The sequence below is a fragment of the Dendropsophus ebraccatus genome, chromosome 1 (genome assembly GCF_027789765.1).
Source record: "Dendropsophus ebraccatus isolate aDenEbr1 chromosome 1, aDenEbr1.pat, whole genome shotgun sequence".
NCBI lineage: Eukaryota > Metazoa > Chordata > Amphibia > Anura > Hylidae > Dendropsophus > Dendropsophus ebraccatus.
Genome location: NC_091454.1, coordinates 55,394,347 through 55,416,469, shown reverse-complemented (window position 1 = coordinate 55,416,469; position 22,123 = coordinate 55,394,347).

The following is a 22,123-nucleotide window of genomic DNA, read 5'->3' as shown; positions in this document are numbered from 1 at the left end:
GTATATGACCAAAATATTACATTTGGGAATATGAGCATACAGCTATTACTCTTATCTATCAGATAGGGGTACATGTACAAGAAAAAAATAAAAATTAAAAAAAATAAAAAATAATAATTAAAAAAAGTAAATTTTTTTTAAAAAAAGTGTATATATATATATATATATATATATATATATATATATGTGTAGAAATATATATATATATATATATATATATATATATATATATATACATACACTCACCGGCCACTTTATTAGGTACACCATGCTAGTAACGGGTTGGACACCCTTTTGCCTTCAGAACTGCCTCAATTCTTCGTGGCATAGATACAACAAGGTGCTGGAAGCATTCCTCAGAGATTTTGGTCCATATTGACATGATGGCATCACACAGTTGCCGCAGATTTGTCGGCTGCACATCCATGATGCGAATCTTCCGTTCCACCACATCCCAAAGATGCTCTATTGGATTGAGATCTGGTGACTGTGGAGGCCATTTGAGTACAGTGAACTCATTGTCATGTTCAAGAAACCAGTCTGAGATGATTCTAGCTTTATGACATGGCGCATTATCCTGCTGAAAGTAGCCATCAGATGTTGGGTACATTGTGGTCATAAAGGGATGGATATGGTCAGCAACAATACTCGGGTAGGCTGTGGCGTTGCAACGATGCTCAATTGGTACCAAGGGGCCCAAAGAGTGCCAAGAAAATATTCCCCACACCATGACACCACCACCACCAGCCTGAACTGTTGATACAAGGCAGGATGGATCCATGCTTTCATGTTGTTGACGCCAAATTCTGACCCAACCATCCGAAGGTCACAGCAGAAATCGAGACTCATCAGACCAGGCAACGTTTTTCCAATCTTCTACTGTCCAATTTCGATGAGCTTGTGCAAATTGTAGCCTCAGGTTCCTGTTCTTAGCTGAAAGGAGTGGCACCCGGTGTGGTCTTTTGCTGCTGTAGCCCATCTGCCTCAAAGTTGAACGTACTGTGCGTTCAGAGATGCTCTTCTGCCTACCTTGGTTGTAACGGTTGGCTATTTGAGTCACTGTTGCCTTTCTATCAGCTCGAACCAGTCTGCCCATTCTCCTCTGACCTCTGGCATCAACAAGGCATTTCCGCCCACAGAACTGCCGCTCACTGGATGTTTTTTCTTTTTCGGACCATTCTCTGTAAACCCTAGAGATGGTTGTGCGTGAAAATCCCAGTAGATAAGCAGTTTCTGAAATACTCAGACCAGCCCTTCTGGCACCAACAACCATGTCACGTTCAAAGGCACTCAAATCACCTTTCTTCCCCATACTGATGCTCGGTTTGAACTGCAGGAGATTGTCTTGACCATGTCTACATGCCTAAATGCACTGAGTTGCCGCCATGTGATTGGCTGATTAGAAATAAAGTGGTAAATGAACGTTTTTTTTAATACGTGCTCCATCATCTCATTCAAACCTTCCGGTATAAGTGTCTGCAATTTATCGATCCAGAACGATAGAGATCTCTGGAATCTGTTCAATCGGGTATACTCGGATCTTATTAAAAAATTTTGCGCGTTCTATCAGCAGGTGTCTAGACACACTATGTTTAATAAATCCCTTTTTTTACATTACAGCGATGGTTATTTAGTCTTTTGTGGAGGGGCTGCATTGTTCTGCCTACATATTGTAGCCCACACTCGCAGTGAAGTAGATAAATTACAAAGTCTAAAGAACAATCTAAATAATGTTTGATAGAAAATTCTTCACCAGTCACCGATGATATACTTTTTTTCTCTCAATCTGCGATATTTGTACAACACAGGCACATTTTTTTGTTGCATTTAAAAATACCTGCTTCGGTTTTCGTTCTTTGGGGTGTCAGAGTCGTTACGAATTGTAGTACCCCTGCGGAAGGTAATTTTTGGTTTAGCCGGTAGCAATTTTTTTTAAAAAACATCTGTTTTTAAAATATGCCAATGTTTTTCCAAAATTGCTCCAATAAAATGGTTGCTATCATTAAAACTAGTAAGAAAATTCATAAAAATTGTGCATGATTCTTGTTTTTTCTTTTTAGGTAACAGAAGATCACTCTGTTGCTTCTTCAAGTTTTTGTTGTATGCCTCTTGGATCAGCTTTCTGGGGTATCCTTTTTCTTTAAATTTATTTTCCAATAGTGAAACTTGTTTTTTATAATCCTCCACCCTAGTGCAGTTCTTTCTAACACGATGGAATTGGCTATAAGGGATATTCCTCACCCATTTTCCATAATGGCCACTGGTGTAATCAAGGAAACCACTTTCTTGAAATTTGTACTCGTTATAATACTACCATGTTCATGACTTATTGCTAGGTATAAAAAAAATAATATTCTGACTATCAAAGCATGGAGAGAGTTGGAGGCCCCAATCATTCATATTCAGATGTTCAATAAAATCTTTCATAATACTGGTGTCGCCCCTCCACAGGATAAAAAGATCATCAATATATCTTTTATAATAAATAATATGTTTAATAAACCAGGGGGACCGCATATAAAATAGGGACTCGAACCGCCCCATAAATAATTTTGCATAACTGGGCGCGGCCCGAGTCCCTATCGCTGTACCCCTGGTCTGATGATAGACACCTTCCTGAAAGGTAAAAACATTGTAATTTAAAGAGGACCTGTCACCCCCTGTGCCGGGGTGACAGGCTCCCGACCCCCCATTACAGCCCCCTATACTCACCTGATCCCGCCGGGTCCCGCTTCCTGATCCGGTCGGGTCACGGAGATATGAGCGCCCAAAGCCCGGCGCGCGTGCTCACAGGAGAGTCCGACGCTCATAGAGAATGAATGGGGAGTCCGATGCTCCGTCATTCTCTATGGGCAAAAATTGAATTTGAGTATCCTCCAAAGAGCCATTCTTTTTCAGGTAGAATTCCATAGCCTCCAGCCCTCGGTCATGTTCTATGTTTGAATATAGTGAGGTAACATCAAGCGAAAGAAAAATAAAATCACTCTCCTATTTGATCTCCACCAGGTCTTTGATCAGTGCTGTAGAGTCCTTTAAAAAAGAAGGTAGCTTTACCTGTTCGGTTTGCAAAAAAAGGTCCACATAATGAGATAAATTTGCTGTCAGACTACCTATCCCTGCTATTATAGGGCGTCCAGGGGGATTTTCTAAATTTTTGTGGACTTTGGGGAGATGGTAAAAAAAAGGAATCTTGGGATTATTAACCGATAGAAAATTCCTTTCTTGCTTGTTTAAAAGACCATTATTAAAACTCTCCTCTATTAAAGACGTATTCTTTTTCAAATTCCTTGTGGGGATTAGCAGAGAGTTTTTTATAATATTTGTCATCCTCTAAAATTCTAAGTGCTTCCCCAATATAGTCCTGGCGATACTGAATCACTATACGCCAGGACTATATTGGGGAAGCACTTAGAATTTTAGAGGATGACAAATATTATAAAAAAACTCTCTGCTAAGCGTCACCAACAACATCTTAGTATATCACTGGTCGAGCACCACACCAGGACACCACCGGGGGTTAACTACAGCCACCAAGGGCATCACTAGGGGGTTATCAAGGGCTACCAGGACACCACTGGGGGAGGGGGGTTAATTAGAGATATCAGGACATAACTGAGGGGGGGGGGGGGTAACTACAGTTACCAGGGCACCACTAGAAGGTTAACTACAGCTACCGGGGCATCATTGGGGGTGGTTAACTACAGCTACCAAAGGCATCACTGGGGGGGGGGGTTTAACTACAGCTACCAAAGCTATAACTAGGGGGTTAACTAGATCTACCAGGGCACCCCTGGTGGTGGTGGGGTTAATAACAGCTATCAGGGCACCACTGGGGGGGGGGGGGGGCTACAGCTATCAGGGCATTACAGGGGGGGGGGGGTAACTACAATGCTAAGGGTGTTGGGGGGGCACACTTCTTTGCCTTGCTCCCGACTCTGCCAACCCACACTACGCCACTGCCCCACACAGTATAACATTAAGTGTGACAGCCAGGTATTGTAAAGGGTCATCAACCCTGGTTTACAACCTATTAATCTGTGCATACAGTATTGCTGACATTAACATGCCACATCAACAAGAAAAGGTAAGCAGAACTTATATATGCACCAATTGTAGCCAACAGATGGCGATCAGGTGCCAGATATAGCGTTTTAAACCTCTAACAAGACAGTTTTAACCAGAGCTTATTACGTACTAGTGATGAATGATGACTACAACAAAATAAAATCCCTTAATATTAATAATAATAATAATATGTTGATATATGTGTTAATTCTAGCTAGCATTTGAATTTACCCTCATGCATGCACTATCCACCCAGCTGCATCCTTCTTACACAGGCACAATTCATCGATTCATCCTCTGTCTTTTGTATGGAGGCACCAATCCTGAAAAATGCCCAGAGCGCATAGCGAGGGGCATACATGTGGGTGCGTTGAATACCCTTAGTTAGTTAATCTAATGGGAGGGAGTAAGTGGTTTAACCTTTCTAGTTTTTTCCATAGTTACTAGGCAGATTACAAGTAACTGGACAGATTCCAGATAAGTGGGTTCTGATTGGCGCAGTGAAGATGATGACATCAGCTAAGGAAAGAGTAAAACAAAGATTTCGGCGGGAAGTTGTGAAGAAAAAATCTTAACCTTTCTCTACCTGCTTTTACCTGTGTGGTGATCGTGAGGCGATGGAGGATCTGTTCTGCCGTTTCTTGTCCAGGGCCTCCGGGGTCGGAGGAGAGGAGTGGCTGCGACAATGCTTATTGTCGGCCCCTGAAGATGTCGGTGCCGCAGGGTTGGAGCCAGGACCACCACTGTTGCTGACACCGGGCCAGGCGGGGACTGCTGGAGGATGTGACGGAGCTGAGGGCGGTGCTAAAGGCGGTTCTTCCTTTGCAATTTGCAGGAGGAGCGGAGGACAGTTGCGCCGTCAGAAAAAGATGGTGTCGTCGGCTGCTGAGATTGCAAAGCAGAAGGCTAGGCAAAAGAGGACCGGGCCAGCTACCAAGAAAAGAGGGCCAGTGAGGGGAGCGGCAGTGTAGGAAGCCGGGGACCCGTCCGTTACTGGTGAGTTCAGCGCCATGAGCGCTTCACCCGTCCCTCCAACCCCCTCTGTCCATCCTGTCAGTTCTGCCACCATCGGCATCCTGTGACGGGAGTTGATCCGTCTATGCTGGCTGGAGTCGCCACATTTTTTAAGATGCTGGGAAGGGCTGCTATTAGTGAGTAAACTACTGATTCTTGTGCTGTGACTGGGGCTAAGATCAGCGCTGGGGGGACATCTAGTGTGCTGGTGGCCTGTGTGACTGCTGTGCCTGAGCGCTCTGAGGTGCATTCTGACATGCCTGTAATTCCTGTGGTTAAGCCTGGGGTCCTGCAGGTGTGTTTCAAAGAAGCTTTAGGCTGTGATATGTCCCCCCTGGGATATCACCTGAATAGTGCTATAAAGGAAAATATATGGAAAATGGAATACATAAATGTATTTAGCCCTTTGCCTCACTTTAAAGATAAAGTGGAAAAGAAGGATGATAAGGAGGATAAACGTAAGTGCCCCCCAATTGCCAAAACTTTTAATAACTGGCTGCAGGCTTTTTGCATCTATTCGGCTGTTTTGGGGGAGAGGTTCCCTGATAAATGTGTATCTCTCTTCCAACACATTGATATCGTGCTTGAGGCGTACAGGAATTTTAGTGGGTCTGCATGGTATCAATATGATGAAATGTTTTGTTAGAAGTTGTCTGTTTATTCAATGCTAAAATGGGGACAAAAGGACGGGGGGCTTTGGATAAATTTGATGATTCCTCAGCGGTCACGTCCTTTACCTACAACTGCGGCAAGTTTCTTTCGAAAAGGAATTTGTTACGCATTCAATGAATCCCAGTAAAGGTGGCTGCAAAATTGCATGTACAGACACAAGTGTACACACTCGTGTCTGTTCGTGATCACACTTGGTCTCTAGATGTTTTAAAAATCTTAACCAAAATTCATTATCTCAGCCCGCAAATAGAGAGCTGTTTTCAAAGAGCCCGGACTCCAGTGAGTCTTCCAAAAATGCGCTCGTAGCTCGTCTCTTACCCAAACCAACGGATGGCTGAGTTAATTACCTTTGGTTTTGCTTGCGGTTTTGCAGTTCCTGCCTTTACTGCGTCTGGTTGCAAAATGGTTTACAATTTGCGTTCGGTGACTTTGCTTCCTAACCTTTCTATTTTTTTCCATAGTTACTAGGCAGATTCCAGGTAACTAGACAGATTCCAGGTAAGTGGGTTCTGATTGGCCCAGTGAAGATGATGTCAGCTAAGGAAAGAGTAAAACAAAGATTTTAGCGGGAAGTCGTGAAAAAAAAGCTTAACCTTTCTCTACCTGCTTTTACTTGTGTGGTGATCGTGAGGCGATGGAGGATCTGTTCTGCCGTTTCTTGTCCAGGGCCTCAGGGATCGGAGGAGAGGAGTGGCTGTGACAATGCTTATTGTCGGCCCCTGAAGATGTCGGTGCCGCAGAGTCGGAGCCAGGACCATCACTGTTGCTGACACCGGGCCAGGAGGGGACTGCTGGGGGATGTGACTGAGCTGAGGGCGGTGCTAGAGGCGGTTCTTGCCAAAAGTAAGAAAATTCATAAAAATTGTGCATAATTCTTGTTTTTTCTTTTTAGGTAACAGAAGATCACTCTGTTGCTTCTTCAAGTTTTTGTTGTATGCCTCTTGGATCAGCTTTCTGGGGTATCCTTTTTCTTTAAATTTATTTTACAATAGTGAAGCTTGTTTTTTATAATCCTCCACCCTAGTGCAGTTCTTTCTAACACGATAAAAAATTGGCTATAAGGGATATTCCTCACCCATTTTCCATAATGGCCACTGGTGTAATCAAGGAAACCACTTTCTTGAAATTTGTACTCGTGATAATACTACCATGTTCATGACTTATTGCTAGGTATAAAAAAATAATATTCTGACTATCAAAGCATGGAGAGAGTTGGAGTCCCCAATCATTCATATTCAGATGTTCAATAAAATCTTTCATAATACTGGTGTCGCCCCTCCACAGGATAAAAAGATCATCAATATATCTTTTATAATAAATAATGTGTTTAATAAACCAGGGGGACCGCATAATAAATAGGGACTCCAACCGCCCCATAAATAAATTTGCATAACTGGGCGCGGCCCGAGTCCCCATCGCTGTACCCCTGGTCTGATGATAGACACCTTCCTAAAAGGTAAAAACATTGTGATTTAAAGAAGACCTGTCACCCCCCGTGCCGGGGTGACAGGCTCCCGACCCCCCGTTACAGCCCCCTATACTCACCTGATCCCGCCGGGTCCCGCTTCCTGATCCGGTCGGGTCACGGAGATATGAGCGCCCAAAGCCCGGCGCACGTGCTCACAGGAGAGTCCGATGCTCATAGAGAATGAATGGGGAGTCCGATGCTCCGTCATTCTCTATGGGCAAAAATTGAATTTGAGTATCCTCCAAAGAGCCATTCTTTTTCAGGTAGAATTCCATAGCCTCCAGCCCTCGGTCATGTTCTATGTTTGAATATAGTGAGGTAACATCAAGCGTAAGAAAAATAAAATCACTCTCCTATTTGATTTCCACCAGGTCTTTGATCAGTGCTGTAGAGTCCTTTAAAAAAGAAGGTAGCTTTACCTGTTCGGTTTGCAAAAAAAGGTCCACATAATGAGATAAATTTGCTGTCAGACTACCTATCCCTGCTATTATAGGGCGTCTAGGGGGATTTTCTAAATTTTTGTGGACTTTGGGGAGATGGTAAAAAAAAGGAATCTTGGGATTATTAACCGTTAGAAAATTCATTTCTTGCTTGTTTAAAAGACCATTATTAAAACTCTCCTCTATTAAAGACGTATTCTTTTTCAAATTCCTTGTGGGGATTAGCAGAGAGTTTTTTATAATATTAGTCATGCTCTAAAATTCTAAGTGCTTCCCCAATATAGTCCTGGCGATACTGAATCACTATACGCCAGGACTATATTGGGGAAGCACTTAGAATTTTAGAGGATGACAAATATTATAAAAAAACTCCCTGCTAAGCGTCACCAACAACATCTTAGTATATCACTGGTCAAGCACCACACCAGGACACCACCGGGGGTTACCTACAGCCTCCAAGGGCATCACTAGGGGGTTACCAAGGGCTACCAGGACACCACTGGGGGAGGGGGGTTAATTAGAGATATCAGGACATAATTGAGGGGGGGGGGGGGGGTAACTACAGTTACCAGGGCACCACTAGAAGGTTAACTACAGCTACCGGGGCATCATTGGGGGTGGTTAACTATAGCTAACAAAGGCATCACTGGGGGGGGGGGGGTTAACTACAGCTACCAAAGCTATCACTAGGGGGTTAACTAGAGCTACCAGGGCACCCCTGGTGGTGGTGGGGTTAATAACAGCTATCAGGGCACCACTGGGGGGGGGGGCTACAGCTATCAGGGCATTACAGGGGGGGGGGGTTAACTACAATGCTAAGGGTGTTGGGGGGGGGGCACACTTCTTTGCCTTGCTCCCGACTCTGCCAACCCACACTACGCCACTGTCCCACACAGTATAAGATTAAGTGTGACAGCCAGGTATTGTAAAGGGTCATCAACCCTGGTTTACAACCTATTAATCTGTGCATACAGTATTGCTGACGTTAACATGCCACATCAACAAGAAAAGGTAAGCAGAACTTATATATGCACCAATTGTAGCCAACAGATGGCGATCAGGTGCCAGATATAGCGTTTTAAACCTCTAACAAGACAGTTTTAACCAGAGCTTATTACGTACTAGTGATGAATGATGACTACAACAAAATAAAATCCCTTAATATCAATAATAATAATAATATGTTGATATATGTGTTAATTCTAGCTAGCATTGGAATTTACCCTCATGCATGCACTATCCACCCAGCTGCATCCTTCTTACACAGGCACAATTCATCAATTCATCCTCTGTCTTTTGTATGGAGGCACCAATCCTGAAAAATGCCCAGAGCGTATAGCGAGGGGCATACATGTGGGTGCGTTGAATACCCTTAGTTAGTTAATCTAATGGGAGGGAGTAAGTGGTTTAACCTTTCTAGTTTTTTCCATAGTTACTAGGCAGATTACAAGTAACTGGACAGATTCCAGATAAGTGGGTTCTGATTGGCCCAGTGAAGATGATGACGTCAGCTAAGGAAAGAGTAAAACAAAGATTTCGGCGGGAAGTTGTGAAGAAAAAAGCTTAACCTTTCTCTACCTGCTTTTACCTGTGTGGTGATCGTGAGGCGATGGAGGATCTGTTCTGCCGTTTCTTGTCCAGGGCCTCCGGGGTCGGAGGAGAGGAGTGGCTGCGACAATGCTTATTGTCGGCCCCTGAAGATGTCGGTGCCGCAGGGTTGGAGCCAGGACCACCACTGTTGCTGACACCGGGCCAGGCGGGGACTGCTGGAGGATGTGACGGAGCTGAGGGCGGTGCTAGAGGCGGTTTTTCCTTTGTGATTTGCAGGAGGAGCGGAGGACGGTTGCGCCGTCAGAAAAAGATGGTGTCGTCGGCTGCTGAGATTGCAAAGCAGAAGGCTAGGCAAAAGAGGACCGGGCCAGCTACCAAGAAAAGAGGGCCAGTGAGGGGAGCGGCAGTGTAGGAAGCCGGGGACCCGTCCGGTACTGGTGAGTTCAGCGCCATGAGCGCTTCACCCGTCCCTCCAACCCCCTCTGTCCATCCTGTCAGTTCTGCCACCATCGGCATCCTGTGACGGGAGTTGATCCGTCTATGCTGGCTGGAGTCGCCACATTTTTTAAGATGCTGGGCAGAGCTGCTATTAGTGAGTAAACTACTGATTCTTGTGCTGTGACTGGGGCTAAGATCAGCGCTGGGGGGACATCTAGTGTGCTGGGGGCCTGTGTGACTGCTGTGCCTGAGCGCTCTGAGGTGCATTCTGACATGCCTGTAATTCCTGTGGTTAAGCCTGGGGTCCCGCAGGTGTGTTTCAAAGAAGCTTTAGGCTGTGATATGTCCCCCCTGGGATATCACCTGAATAGTGCTATAAAGGAAAATATATGGAAAATGGAATACATAAATGTATTTAGCCCTTTGCCTCACTTTAAAGATAAAGTGGAAAAGAAGGATGATAAGGAGGATAAACGTAAGTGCCCCCCAATTGCCAAAACTTTTAATAACTGGCTGCAGGCTTTTTGCATCTATTCGGCTGTTTTGGGGGAGAGGTTCCCTGATAAATGTGTATCTCTCTTCCAACACATTGATATCGTGCTTGAGGCGTACAGGAATTTTAGTGGGTCTGCATGGTATCAATATGATGAAATGTTTTTTTAGAAGTTGTCTGTTTATCCAATGCTAAAATGGGGACAGAAGGACGGGGGGGGGCTTTGGATAAATTTGATGATTCCTCAGCGGTCACGTCCTTTACCTACAACTGCGGCAAGTTTCTTTAGAAAAGGAATTTGTTACGCATTCAGTGAATCCCAGTAAAGGTGGCTGCAAAATTGCATGTACAGACACGAGTGTACACATTGTTCGTGATCACACTTGGTCTCTAGATGTTTTAAAAAGCTCAACCAAAATTCATTGTCTCAGCCCGCAAATAGAGAGCTGTTTTCAAAGAGCCCAGACTCCAGTGAGTCTTCCAAACATGCGCTCGTAGCTCATCTCTTACCCAAACCAACGGATGGCTGAGTTAATTACCTTTGGTTTTGCTTGTGGTTTTGCAGTTCCTGCCTTTACTGGGTCTGGTTGCAAAATGGTTTACAATTTGCGTTCGGTGACTTTGCTTCCTAACCTTTCTATTTTTTTCCATAGTTACTAGGCAGATTCCAGGTAACTAGACAGATTCCAGTTAAGTGGGTTCTGATTGGCCCAGTGAAGATGATGACGTCAGCTAAGGAAAGAGTAAAACATAGATTTTAGCGGGAAGTCGTGAAAAAAAAGCTTGACCTTTCTCTACCTGCTTTTACTTTTGTGGTGATCGTGAGGCGATGGAGGATCTGTTCTGCCATTTCTTGTCCAGGGCCTCAGGGATCGGAGGAGAGGAGTGGCTGTGACAATGCTTATTGTCGGCCCCTGAAGATGTCGGTGCCGCAGAGTCGGAGCCAGAACCACCACTGTTGCTGACACCGGGCCAGGAGGGGACTGCTGGGGGATGTGACTGAGCTGAGGGCGGTGCTAGAGGCGGTTCTTTCTTTGCGATTTGCAGGAGGAGTGGAGGACGGTTGCGCCGTCAGAAAAAGATGGCGTCGTTGGCTGCTGAGATTGCAAAGCGGAAGGCTAGGCAAAAGAGGACCAGGCCAGCTACCAAGAAAAGAGGGCCGGTGAGGGGAGCGGCAGTGAAGGAAGCCGGGGACCCATCCAGTACTGGTGAGTTCAGCGCCATGAGCGCTTCACCCGTCCCTCCCAGGGACCGTTCCCTTCACCTCCTTTCCAAAATTTCAGACTTTCCCCTCTGGGACTTGTTCCCAAGAAAGAACCTAATAAATATTGTCTGATACACCATCTATCTAGGCCCAAGGGTTCTTCCCTCAATCATAGTATTGACAAATCGTTGGTCTCTCTTTAGTATAATTCATTTGATGATGCCTTGGACATAAGAAGTTATGGCAAGGGTGCCTTGTCAGCGAAGGCTGACATTGAAGCAGCCTTTCGTTTGTTGCCTGTTTGTAAAGCGGGATTCAATTCTTTGGGTTTTGTGTGGCGTAATATGTTCTATTTTGATAAGGCTATGCCTATGGGCTTCTCGATGTCTTGTTTTAATTTTGAAGCTTTCACATGTTTCTTGGAATAGGTTTTCCAGTTTGAATGCAGTTTAGGTATGTGCACCCATTATTTAGACAATTTTTTATTTGTTGGCTGTGCGAATTCTGAGGAATGTTCTAGGTTGCTGAGTTCTTTTGTGTCTATATGTCAGTGTTTTAGTGTTCCCCTCGCTTCTCAGAAGACTATCTTACCGTGTACTTGGTTGGAATACCTGGGGATCGTGATTGACACTGTGGAAATGGAGTTTTGTTTACCTGTTAGTAAAATTCATAAGATGGTTGCTTTGTTGGAAATTACGTTGCTTAAGAAAAAAGTTATTTTGCGTGATCTACAATGTTTATTGGGTAATTTAGTGTTTGCAATAAGGGTTATACCAATAGGTAAAATTTTCTGCAGGAGGTTGTATGCCGTTACCAGGGGAGTTAGGTCCCCTCCTTCTCATATTAGGCTTACCATGGATATGCGAGAGGATTTACATTTATGGTTGTCTTTCCTTAAAGACTTTAATGGTAGGGCTATTTGGCAGAGTGAATTTATTGCAACGGATGCTTTGGGTCTTTAAACCGATGCGGCGGGTGGTTTTGATTATGGTGTATTTTGGGACAACCATTGGAGTGCAGAAAAGTGGGATGCGTCCTGGATTGAAAGTGGTGCGGTCAAAAATATTGTTTTATTAGAGTTGTTCCTTGTAGTGATGGCATTGTCATTATGGGGCAAGGAACTCCGTAATAGGCATATATTGGTTCAGACTGATAATAAAGGGGTAATGTATGCCATCAATTGCCTATCAGCAGAATCTGAGTTAGTGGTGAAACTTATGAGATATTAAGGGTCCTATTCCACGGGCCGAGGAGGGCCTGATCAACGATGTAAACAAGCGGCGATCTGCTAGATCGCCGCTCGTTTACTGGGCCTATTCCACGGCCCGATGATCGCTGAGCGAGGGCTGCAAGGACATTGTTACCGATGCCCTTGCAGCCCTTGCAGTAGCATACATTACCTGTGCAGGCTTCTTCTCCGCGCTGTCTTCATCCCCGGGTCCCGCGCGCTCTAGCTTCAGAATGGCCTGTCAGCTGACAGGCCACACTCAGCCAATCACAGGCCGCGGAGGTCCCGGCCTGTGATTGGCTGACCGCTCCGTCAGCTGACCGGCCATTCTGAAGATAGAGCGCCGGACCCGGGGATGAAGACAACGCGGAGAAGAAGCCTGGACAGGTAATGTATGATGCTGCTTGTCAAATCTTCGGTTGCCTGCCGTGCACCGCTATTAAACCGTAGCGATGCGCGGTGGGGGAACGATGATTTTAGGTCTGGCCATAAATAAACGATCAGCCGATGACACAATCATCGGCTGATCGTTCTCTCTGTTTCACCGAACGATAATCGGCCGAATCGGGCCAAATGGGGCCGATACGGCCGATTATTGTTACTGTGGAATAGGGCCCTAAGTCTTACTTTGCTTTCGTTTGGATGTGTGGCTTAAGGTGTGTTATGTGAAAGGTATTCATAACATCATTGCAGATTCTCTTTCCCATTTCCAGTTTCTTCGTTTTCATCGACTGGTGCCAGGGGCCGACCCAGAGGGACTGCCGTGTCCTGCTCATTTGTGGCGCGTAATATGGAAGTAATTTGTAAGTTTTTGAGAAAATTATTATCATTCGTTACATTGTTAGCTTATGACTCTTCCTGGCGCACGTGGTTTACTTTTTGTGTTAAACATAATTTTATTGGTTATACTACTTGTTCAGTTGCTTATTTCTCATTTGTTGCATTGTTTCTGCGCAGAAATGTATCTCGTACCCTGCTCTGTAAAATGGTGAGTGGTGTTTCTTTCTTTCAGCACTGGACAGTACTTTTTCAGACCTCTTTTTGTCTGGCTTTTTTTGCGGCTATGCGTATTGGGGAGCTGGTTTCCAGGACTGGGAAGACAGTGTCCCCTTAATTGTGCTCTGACGTTTCTGTGTCTGGCTCTATTTTGAGTGTCTCTATTCGTAAATCAAAGACTGACCCTACTAGTAGAGGAGTAGTGTTTACATTGCGTAGTATTCGCAACCCCTTAGTTTGTCCAGTCCGAAAAGTCAGGGAATACTTGTCTATCCGCCCTAATGTTTCCGGTTCTTTCTTTTTGCACACTGATAATTTGTCCCTATCTAAACTTCAATTTAATGCAGTATTTAAGAAATGTCTCAAGGTTCTGGATACCAATTTGTATGGTTTTTCGTCCCATTCATTCAGAATCGGTGCGGCAACAGAAGCATCCCGCTTGGGTTTTCCCCCTGAAGGTATAAAAGGTTTAGGTAGGTGGAAGTCTAAAAGATATCAATTATATGTTAGTCCTCAGTTATGTATTTAATGTTTTGTTTCTTGCAGGTCACTCTCCTCTTATTGTGTGGGTCCTGAGACATTTATTTGTGCACTGGGCAAGTAGACGAGCTAGCTCCAGACCGTACTCTGAAAACTTGGGGCTAGGCCCGCATATGTGGATGGGCCACCCTCTCCACCACAAAATGATAACACTGAGGTATATTTATTCGGTTATTTATTTATTTAATAAATAATTTGTTGGTTTTATTAAACATGTGTGAATTTAAAAAATTTTTTGATTAAATTATCGGTTAAGCCTTAAATAAATGGCCTACCCTCCACTAGAAAATGTTAATTCGTGTCTGGTCTCGTTATTTACTTAGGTAGTTCATATGGGTATGTCAATTGCACTCACATGAAAAATGCCCAGAGCGTATAGCAAGGGGCATACATGTGGGTGCGTTGAATACTATATAGTTATATAGAATATATATAGTTAAACTAATGGTAGAGTCGGCCCTCCCCACTGGGAGGGAGTAAGTGGTTTAACCTTTCTAGTTTCTTCCATAGTTACTAGGCAGATTCCAGGTAACTGGCCAGATTACAGGTAAGTCGGTTCTGATTGGCCCAGTGAAGATGACGAAGTCAGCTAAGGAAAGAGTAAAACAAAGATTTCGTCGGGAAGAAACGTTACTCTGCGAGGACAAGCCGTGAAGAAACAAGCTTCCCTCCCTCCCACCCCTTATTTTTTTTTTCCCTTGTCACAGCGTTTATTTAGAGGACTGTCACTTTGCAGACAATTTTTTTTTATAGTGTTGGATGGGTCACCCTTCCCCCCTTTGTTATGTGGTGTTGGGGGTCTGGGCGGACAAAATGATAACACTGAGGTTTATTTATTTGGTTATTTATTTATTTAATAAATAATTTATTGGTTTTATTAAGCATGTGTGAATTTAAAAAAAAGTTTGATTAAATTATCGGTTAAGCCTTAAATAAATGGCCTACCCTCCACTAGAAAATGTTAATTCGTGTCTGGTCTCGTTTTTTACTTAGGTAGTTCATATGGGTATGTCAATTGCACTCACATGAAAAATGCCCAGAGCGTATAGCAAGGGGCATACATGTGGGTGCGTTGAATACTATATAGTTATATAGAATATATATAGTTAAACTAATGGTAGAGTCGGCCCTCCCCACTGGGAGGGAGTAAGTGGTTTAACTTTTCTAGTTTTTTCCATAGTTACTAGGCAGATTCCAGGTAACTGGGCAGATTACAGGTAAGTCGGTTCTGATTGGCCCAGTGAAGATGATGAAGTCAGCTAAGGAAAGAGTAAAACAAAGATTTCGTCGGGAAGAAACGTTACTCTGCGAGGACAAGCCGTGAAGAAACAAGCTTTCCTCCCTCCCACCCCTTATTTTTTTTCCCCTTGTCACAGCGTTTATTTAGAGGACTGTCACTTTGCAGACAATTTTTTTTTATAGTGTTGGATGGGTCACCCTTCCCCCCTTTGTTATGTGGTGTTGGGGGTCTGGGCGGACAAAATGATAACACTGAGGTTTATTTATTTGGTTATTTATTTATTTAATAAATAATTTATTGGTTTTATTAAAGAGTCACTGTCATATTTTTTTTTTTTTGCAGAAATCAATAGTCCAGGCGATTTTAAGAAACTTTGTAATTGGGTTTATTAGCCAAATCTGCCATTATCTGCATGTAAAAAGCCTTTTCCCAGGTCCCCCCCTCCTTCCTCTTTTTCATCCACTCTGAAAAATCTGAAAATTGTGACTTGTTGCAGGAGTCGTACCCTGTCTGTTCTAGGGAGAGGGGAGGGGGGAGGAGGAAGGAGGGAGTTAGCCGGCAGCAGAAAGCAGATAACAGAGGATTACAGGCACAGAGCTGGGTGACAGCTGTAATCTGAGCTCAGACAGGTCACTGGTGACTGTCACAGGAGATATCCCGTGAGGGATTTGTAGATTAACTCTTTGTTGTCCTGTTTTGGTCTTTTCTTTAGCTCTCTCCATAGGAGAACAATGAAGACGGGGGAGAGCTTCAAACTGCTTTTTCATGATAAAAATGCATTTTTCGGATAATAAACCCAATTACAAAGTTTCTTAAAATCGCCTGGACTATTGATTTCTGCAAAAAAAAATTTCACGACAGTGACACTTTAAGCATGTGTGAATTTAAAAAAAACGTTTGATTAAATTATCTGTTAAGCCTTAAATAAATGGCCTACCCTCCACTAGAAAATGTTAATTCGTGTCTGGTCTCGTTATTTACTTAGGTAGTTCATATGGGTATGTCAATTGCACTCACATGAAAAATGCCCAGAGCGTATAGCAAGGGGCATACATGTGGGTGCGTTGAATACTATATAGTTATATAGAATATATATAGTTAAACTAATGGTAGAGTCGGCCCTCCCCACTGGGAGGGAGTAAGTGGTTTAACCTTTCTAGTTTTTTCCATAGTTACTAGGCAGATTCCAGGTAACTGGGCAGATTACAGGTAAGTCGGTTCTGATTGGCCCAGTGAAGATGATGAAGTCAGCTAAGGGAAGAGTAAAACAAAGATTTCGTCGGGAAGAAACGTTACTCTGCGAGGACAAGCCGTGAAGAAACAAGCTTCCCTCCCTCCCACCCCTTATTTTTTTTCCCTTGTCACAGCGTTTATTTAGAGGACTGTCACTTTGCAGACAATTTTTTTTATAGTGTTGGATGGGTCACCCTTCCCCCCTTTGTTATGTGGTGTTGGGGGTCTGGGCGGACAAAATGATAACACTGAGGTTTATTTATTTGGTTATTTATTTATTTAATAAATAATTTATTGGTTTTATTAAGCATGTGTGAATTTAAAAAAACGTTTGATTAAATTATTGGTTAAACCTTAAACAAATGCTGTGGCCTACCCTCCACTGGAAAATGTTAATTCGTATCTGGTCTCATTATTTACTTAGGGTCCATTTACACAGAAAGATTATCTGACAGATTATCTGCCAAAGATTTGAAGCCAAAGCCAGAAACAGACTATAAACAGGGAACAGGTCATAAAGGAAAGCCTGAGATCTCTCCTCTTTTCAAATCAATTCTTGGTTTTGGCTTCAAATCTTTGGCAGATAATCTGTCAGACCCTTAGGTAGTTCATATGGGTATGTCAATTGCACTCACATGAACAATATTACACTCAGAAAGTAGGCACTATGGGGGACAGTAATGAAGTCCGCCGTTTTTTACGCCGGGCTTACAAATGTCCCCGCAGCTTTAGTATCAATGATAAAGTGATAAATGCGGTGCACGCAGAGGCCGAGCCCGCTTTGTGTGCAGCCGCACCCCCCGTAACGCCCCCTCTCCCCCCAATGGCGAAGATGGTGCAGATGAGACCGATGCAAAAAAAATACTATAAGCAAAAATACTATTTGCTAATATTTTTACAGCCCATCTGCGCCTAAAAAAGGCATTTTCGCCTTTTCATAAATGTCCCCCTATTTCTTTTATCAGTAACTGGAAGCAGAAGGCTCTTAGCCTCGTGATTGGCCATGACATCCTCTCTGTGAACAGTGGGTCATTGGTCACACAGACGATATTTTTTTTGACTGGACTCATGTATGAGCAATTACATAGCAGGAGCTGGCCATTCAGATTGATGTATCCTGCTATTGTTTTCTTGTCTTTTGTGTCATTTTGTTTTTTGTCTATTGGTTGTTATGGAAATCATGTGCCACAATTCGAAGTTATTAAGCCCTAGTTGGCGGTATGACCTCTTAATTTGACCTCAGCCACACTGTTCAGCATGAAGCATGTTGGAAAAGTGAAATGGTTAAAGTGACTCTTATCCTGTGTCTCACAAGTAATATCTTCTATGAATTGGTTGTTATGGAAATCATGTGCCACAATTCGAAGTTATTAAACACTGGTTGGCGGTATGACCTCTTAATTTGACCTCAGCCACACTGTTCAGCAAGAAGCATGTTGGAAAAGTGAAATGGTGAAAGTGACTCTTATCCTGTGTGTAACCGGTTGCTTTTGATAATAGTCTGAGAAGGCTATAACCACACAGATTTATAGAAAAATAAGAGATTTATTACAGAAAACAATACTTAGCTGCAGTAACAGATGGTACAGATGCATAGATGTTCCTTCCACAATGAAATGGGGAGCCCCATTGTATATTATGGACTAATATACACCCATCTCGCTCGATGACAGGGTGCTGGGCACCTTCCATCCATGGTCCCAGCTGAGGCTGACTAGAAGCTACATACCCCCGATCTTTATAGTAAGTTTGGGTGGGGGGTGATGTGCTTCCAGAAATGTCTATGTAGACCACTGATGACCATGAATGGAAGTTTCCCAGGCTTTGTACATGCTTACCAAGAAAAATGTGGTTGTACAATTACAGCTACATGAATTTGGACAATAACAACAACTGTGTCCTCCAATGTTGACACTACTGGGGAGGTTTATGGCCGAACAGTTGACATAACAATACATCTACCTATTCCCATGCACATAGCTAAATACAAACCAATCCCACTTACACAGCCAGCTAAGATAGATAGATAGATAGATAGATAGATAGATAGATAGATAGATGGATGGATAGATAGATGGATAGATACAAATAAGACATGAAAACACTACATTCCTTCCTATCACATGAATAAGACACTTTAACAATCTGAAATAAACCCATCCGGTTACACTGTGTCTCACAAGTAATGTGTTCTCTGAGTTGCTCAGTTTTCTTTTGAACATTTTAGGTTCCTCCCTGGGCCATTAAATACTCAAGACCCCCTGTGCCCCCATATAGTAGTTAGGCCCCTCTGTGACATCTAATAGTAGTAAGGCCCCTAGGTGCAGCAGCCATATAATATTTAACCTATTTATGTCTTCATGTACAGTGGGGAATATAAATACTTGATACACTTTCAATTTTGCCAGTTTTACCACCTTCAAACAATGGAGAGGTCTGTAATTTGTATCATAGGTAAAAGCTGTGAGAGACAGAATCTATGAAAAAAGTTTCAGAAATCACATTGTATGATTTTTAAACTAACCAGTAAGAATTCTGGCTCTCACAGACCTGTTAGTTTTTTGTTAAGAAGCCTTCTAACTGTGCACTCATTAGTATTTTTTACCTCTATAAAAACACCTGTCCATACATTCAATCAATTACACTCCAGCTTCTCAACATGACCAAGATGAAAGAACTGTGTAAGGACACCGGGGAGAACATTGTAGACCTGCACAAGGCTGGGATGGGCTACAGGACAATGGGCAAGCAGCTTGGTGAGAATGCTACAAATTTAGGCACAAGCTAGTATGGAAGAAACACAATCTTCCTCTACCTGGAGCTCCATGCAAGAGCTTGCTCGTATGATAAGGATGATTTTAAAAAAGGTCAAGAGGTCCTGATCAATGACCTGAAGAGAGCTGGGACCACAGTCTCAAAAGATAACCTCAGTAACACTCTATACCATAATGGATTAAAATCCTGCAGGGCACACAAGGTCCCCCACTCATGCCAGCACATGTCTTAAAGTTTAAAGTTCACCAATGATAGGATGATCCAGAGGAGGCATGTGGTGGAGAAGGTCAAGTGGTCAGATGAGACTAAAATAAAACTTTTTGGTATCAACTCCTTTTACTGTGTTTGGAGATAGAAGGATTAGTACAACCCCAAGAACACAGTCTTAACCGTGAAGCATTAGGGTCGAAACATCATACTTTAGGGGTGATTTTCTACAAGGGGACAGGATGACCTTATTGAAGGGAGTATGGATGGGGCCATGTATTGCAAGATTTTGGCCAACAACCTCCTTCCCTCAGTAAGAGCATTGAAGATGGGTTGTGGCTGGGTCTTCCAGCATGACAATGACCCGGAACACACAGCCGAGGGCAACTAAGGAGTGGCTTGTTTAGAAGCACTTTAAGGTCCTGGAATGACGTAGCCAGCCTCCAGGCCTGACCCCAATAGTAAATCTTTGGAAAGAGCTGAAACTCAATGTTGCCCAGCAACAGCCCCAAAACCTGAAAAATTTGGAGAAGATCTGTATGGAGGAGTGGAAAATCCATGCTGCACTGTGTAGAATGTTAATTTCTTTTTTTTTCCTATTGTATTAAATACTTATTTCATGTAATAAAATGCTAAAGTGCTGAGTCTTTAAAAAATCAAAGTGTGATTTTATGAAATTTTAGTTGGTACACAGATCTCCCACAGACATGTGGCCATAAATAAATAATTAATTAATAAATAAATAAGCATGTTTCTTGCAGCCACACTTAATCGTGGTATCATGATTAAGTGTAGCTGTGAGAAACACGTAGTTACACAGATCTCCAGAATGGAGTTTTACCTTCATGACATAATAAAAGAATTAATAAAAGAATAGGAAAAATATGTTTTGGAGTGCTGGATACCATCACACATGAAATTACTGTACATCCACAGTAATAGGGCGTCTTTACTGGGTGTTTCTTTTGCAGCGCATGTGCTCATTTATTTATTTTGTTTATTCATGTTCACATGAGCAGTTACAATTGAATTGGTTGAATACCTTCTGCTACATTTTTCACTGCATATTGTTGTCTGCAATGTCATACCAGAATGTCTGCCATTCTCTACCCTTAGTTTGTGTACATTCCTTGTCACATTTCTTTCTTTTGATGACTTTTAAAAAAAAAAACATTTGAATCGATAAAAGTTACTTATATTTATGTAACTATGGTCTAGTTTTGTATCTTTGCCCTTTGGGTAATATGTCAGATATACTGAGCATTGGACATGTACTAATGGGAACCCTATTTATACCAATTTATAAAATGTTTTGCTAGTCCAGGGGCATGCACATCTAAATATTTGGGATTAGTTCTCCTCAATAAAAAACAAACAAACATACGACACAAACTTAAAATAAACTTGTCATCCATTTCATGCTGCTTGAACCTCAAATCAGTCTCACGAGGCCTCTGCCTCCCCTGCCAGCCTTAAAGGAGAAGTCTGGAGAAAATTTTTATCAAAGTATTGTATTCACCTTCAAAAGTTATACAAATCACCAATATACACTTATTATGGGAAATGCTTATAAAGTGCTTTTTTTCCCTGCACTTATTACTGCATCAAGGCTTCACTTCCTGGATAAAATGGTGATGTCACAACCCGACTTCCAGAGCTGTGAGGGCTGTGGCTACTGGAGAGGATGATGGCAGGGGGACACTGAGGGACACTGAGCATCCCTCTGCCATCATCCTCTCCAGCAGCCATAGCTCGCACTGCTCTGGGAGTCAGGTTGTGACATCACCATTTTATCCAGGAAGTGAAGCCTTGATGCAGTAGTAAGTGCAGGGAAAAAAGCACTTTATAAGCATTTCCCATAATAAGTGTATATTAGTGATTTGTATAACTTTTGGGGGACAATACAATACCTAAATAAAATTACAATAATTAAATTAAAATTTTTAAGGAAAGATGCCCATCTGGTTAGTGACAATCTCACCATCTGGTGAGTAAACAATGAACAAAAGTAAACCCCTTTTCACAATGATTTATGTATAAACATATTAATATGGCATCAAAAGGATAAACTCAAGTCAGTAAATCCTAATTTTATTAGTGCTGTTGGTATATGTGAAAATTAAAACTCGTAAAAACAAGCGGGTATGTGTGAGATCTACTGAACTATAGTCTGACGAGGTGAACCTGTAGGGCTCCTATACCCTGGGAGGTGAAGAGAAGTATGTGAAAAACAGGGGTAACATGTCCTCAAGAAAGACTGCTATAGGGGTGGTATGTAAATATAAAAGAAAATAGTAGTAAGGGTTATATGAAATGTAGGTATTTATTTGCTAGAAAAAGTGTATCGTAGATGGCATAAAGTAATAACAGTTGTATAAATAAATTACAAATGCATAAATACGGTAAATTCCTTACTTAAAAAGAATATCAAATAATAAAAATTAAAAATGAAAATGACAATGAAAAGATAAAAACAAGATACAAAAGACAAAAGTGCATGTATAAAAATGTCTCCAATGGTGCAATTACTGGATGATAGTCTCTAAAATAGTTTTCATG